This window comes from Cyprinodon variegatus, unplaced genomic scaffold (genome assembly GCF_000732505.1).
Source record: "Cyprinodon variegatus isolate N-32 unplaced genomic scaffold, C_variegatus-1.0 Scaffold2281, whole genome shotgun sequence".
Lineage (NCBI taxonomy): Eukaryota > Metazoa > Chordata > Actinopteri > Cyprinodontiformes > Cyprinodontidae > Cyprinodon > Cyprinodon variegatus.
Window position 1 is genome coordinate 1 of NW_015152734.1, and position 3967 is coordinate 3967.

Below are 3967 nucleotides of genomic sequence, written 5' to 3' on the forward strand. Positions count from 1 at the left end.
TAGGAAGGGCGACCATTACTCACCCATGAGCTGCAAGGGTTAGCGTTAGCCTAAACTTTGTTCGTTATCAACTTATTTTTTTTATTGTTTCTGTTCATTTCTAAGTTTATTTAGACCTTGTCATTTTGAAAATTTCCGTAAATGATTAAAAAGAAGAGCAACAGAACAAAATAAAATTTCAAACTTAGCCCACTGGTGGGTTGTTCTTTATTTAGAAGACTCTGAGGGCCCCCCATGTGGTCCTTGAGGGCACCTTGGTGCCCACGGGCACCGCATTGGTGACCCCTGGGTTAGAGTGTCAACTTAAGATTTCAACTCAAGTAAAAGTGTAAAATTAGCATTTTTAAAACTAATTAAAGTATGAAAGAAGTATGTGGGACAAAATGTTAAAGACAGAAGCTTTACTGCACTACCCTATTAAAAGTAACAGCAATTCTTTTCCGAACTGATTCTATGGGAGCAGACACATTAAATAAACCTGGGTGGTAAAAAGGATCAATGTGGCTTGCCAAAGAACAGGATTTGTAAAAGTAAATTTTAAAAACAATGCAAATCTGAAATAAAAATAAAAAAAAAAGAATAACCTTTGTCTTTTTTCTCCATTTTTCCCATTTTTGTTTGTTCATTCTATTTCTTCAAATGTCTGTTTTTCGGATGGATTTTTATGAATTGCATTCAGTTCAATTTCCTTTGTGCAGATCAGATTCTCTTTAAGTAAAAAAAAACCCTCACTCTTGATCAATAGAGATTTGCTAACATTCATGCAGGGTAAAGCCCGCCCCAAAAGTACCAGTACCACAGAATGTGATCTGTAAAACGCAATTTGAAAAGAATGCAATTTGTCAAATCTGAAAAAGAGAAAAAAAAATTTTTTTTTTTAATTTAATGTGAAAAAATATATAATTTAACTCCAAAATTTTTCAGTGTTGACGCCAAAGTCTCCAACAACACCAAAAAGTCACTTGATTTTTCCCTAGTCACGTAATTGAACAAAAATTGCTAGAAGTGTCAAGAACCGAGGACAGATGGACCCAGTATTCAAGGAGAGACAGTCAGTAGGAAAGTTCAAAATGTTTATTAAATAAAACAAAACTAAAGTGGAGCTGTGGCATGCGGACACTGCAGGATGGGGAACGGGGCACCGCCCAATCACAGACACTCTGCAGGAGAAACACTGGTAAGTGACCACGATCATCTGATAAAGGATGATTATCTGAGTTGGCCACTTACCTGGTTTCACAGGCCAGTCCTAGAATGTCCCCAAGTGCTGCAGTTCTAGAGGACATGCTGGAAGCTGATCCTGGTCAGGGATCCAGAACAGACAGGAAAAGAAACAGGTGGCAGGATCCAGACTTCCAGGCATCCACAGGCTCCCAGGAGGGTTCAGAGTCTGACAGGGTCTGAAAGGAGCAGACAGGATCAGGTGCAGACAGGCAGGCTCAGTGAAAGAGGGTTTCCAAGACAGGATGTAGAACCGGAACTTGATGCAGGACTTTAAACTGGTCTCCTCCCTGAAGCCAGGCTTACTGGATAAAAACTGAACCTCCCCACATATAGAGCCGAAAACCCAGAGGACTCCGCGGGGGAGGAACAGTGGACGATCAGGAGACGAGACAAATACTAAAACCCTCTTTCCACTGGCTGCTAGGATCCAGGACACGAACTAAGGAACAAAACTAACAGACAGGCTAACAGAAAGACAAGTAATGATCTGGTCCTGAATGCTCAGGCTGAACTGAATATCAACCAGAGGAAACAGGTGAGAGGAATAAATTATAATTGATTCAGGGAGGGAAAACGACAGGTGAAAGGAATGACTAATTAAGGGAGAGCAAACAGGCCAGATCATGACAAGAAGGCTCTTAACAGTGGATAAATTTAGCAAAAAATTCAGCAAATTAACAAAAGCATGTGGACAATGATTGTTGGTTGGAAAATTGGGTCATTTATTTCTACAAAAAGAAATTCGTTAAAGGTATAAAAAGTCCCTTTTTATACCATCTTATATAATTTATCATAAGAAACTGATGTTTGGATTCTCATCTGTAAGAAACTGAAGTATTTTTCCCCAGTCACTGTCTAATGTGAGTGATGGAAAATATGAAATTTTTTCACAATAATTAGAATTTTTTTTTTCTTAGCTTTACCCATTGTCTGGTCCTGAAAAAAAATTATCTGGGATTAAAAGGCCTCGGCAGATGGCCGCTCACACTGAGCCTGGTTCTGCTGGAGGTTTCTTCCTGTTAGAAGGGAGTTTTTCCTCTCCACTGTCGCTATAAGCATGCTAGGTGTGAGGGATTGCTGAAGAGTCACTCAGTCAATACAGTCAACTGGTTTTCCTTAGATAGAAAACTTTGAATCAATCTGACTGGATGATCTGGTTGAATTGTTTCTATAAAATGCCATGAGATGATGTGTGTTGTGAATTGGTGCTGTATAAATAAACTGAATTGAAAAGTAAAGTTGATTTTTTTTTTTTCTGATGTCCAGTTCTCACCGAACATGGGAGGAGCTCAATGAGCAAGTTCGAAGTCTTCTATCAACACCAAAAGCTGTACGTCGACTTGTCTTTGTAAGTAATGAGGTGTGATGTCACACAGGGTGCTAAAATATTAACTCTAGAAACAGTCTTCTTTTGCATTCTTTATAAAGTTAGCTTGTTAGAATAAATAAGGAAACCTGCTTTGCATCACAGAGTAATTATATCTATTAAATTGCTTCCTGTTTTAGGGGGCCACAGGGGCTGAGATAGATGAAGTTTTAGCAAGGAGGTCAATTTCTCCAGGTCCACCCTGATACCTGGTCAGTCCGGAGAGGTTGGATGGTGCCGCTTTGTCGCTGTAAGTTTTACCATCTAAAGTTTAAGGGGAATAGTTTGATGGTGTGGTTTGGGTAAGGGAGTTTTATTTTCCTTGCAAGCTTTGGTTTGGGCTACTTTCTCATAACATTGTGCTTATATAATTCAAAGGTAGGGATGTTCCAATCTTTTGGAACATCCCTACCAAACTTTTCTTTAGCTATTTAGCTTTAGCTATTTAGTATTAAATACAAATAGGAGGATTAATAGTCAGGCCATTGTCCAAAACTTAATAAAAGTCATAAAAGTTGTTAATATAATTTCATTTATTGCGATAAAAACTCTGCTGGTTTCAAGTGCAGCAAAATAACCCATTAGATTTGATCAGTGATAAATTTGTCATGTCTTTTAGATTAGGGAAAAAACAGAACTTGGTTGTGTGGCAGAATTAGGGTCAGAGGTGCCATCGAACTTCTGGCCAGAGGTTAGAATCAGGTGGAGGTATCCGAGGACGGTGCAAAGATCTGCAGTCAAAGGTAAAATACTAAGTCAGTGTCCAAAAATATCAGCGTACACAGGCGAGAGCAAACTGGTGTTGAAACCGTGAGGCAAAAACAAGGTCGGGTTTAGCCAATCTGGAAAGGAAGAAATGCTAGACCTAAGCTGGCTGTGAGGCTTTCAATAATCTGGCAATAATGACTGCTCACAGACTGGTTATATGGGGAGGAGTGCAGGTGGATTGAATAGGTAGTCAGGAAGACATGTAAACAAGCCAGGATTAGTACTCGAAACATAATACCTTTATCATTAACCTACCCTAAACGCAGTCTATGAAATGCAAAAGATTGGAGCTGAGGCCCGTTTCACAATGCAGGTTTAACTCCCTTTTTGAAACAGAAAACTCAGAGTTAAAGGAATAGTACACCCATAACATGATTAGCCTTCATTTTCTACTCACCCCCATGCTGAACAACACTCTGGAGTACTTTTTTGATATCTCAAATGCATCTGGAGATCTGGGAGGCTTCTTGCTGTCTGCTGACAATGTTTTTAGAGCATAAACAGTAGTGTATAGGACTTCCTCAAAACGCGCGCATGCGAGTTCACGAGTCTACAGAAACCGCGGCAGACCAAACCAGACGAAAGTGCGCATTCAGCTCGGCAAAGAAC

The 3967-nt window shown here is 39.6% G+C and overlaps 1 long non-coding RNA gene across 1 annotated transcript in view; it reads left to right on the forward strand.

Annotated features, from left to right (window-relative positions):
* The first annotated feature begins 2487 nt into the window (after positions 1-2487).
* The window catches only part of LOC107080747, a 4886-nt gene continuing 3406 nt past the window's right edge, over positions 2488-3967 (forward strand). Inside the window, exons 1-2 of the long non-coding RNA XR_001480979.1 lie at positions 2488-2572; positions 2731-2840. This is a non-coding gene — a long non-coding RNA (uncharacterized LOC107080747). The remainder of the gene's footprint in view (positions 2573-2730; positions 2841-3967) is intronic.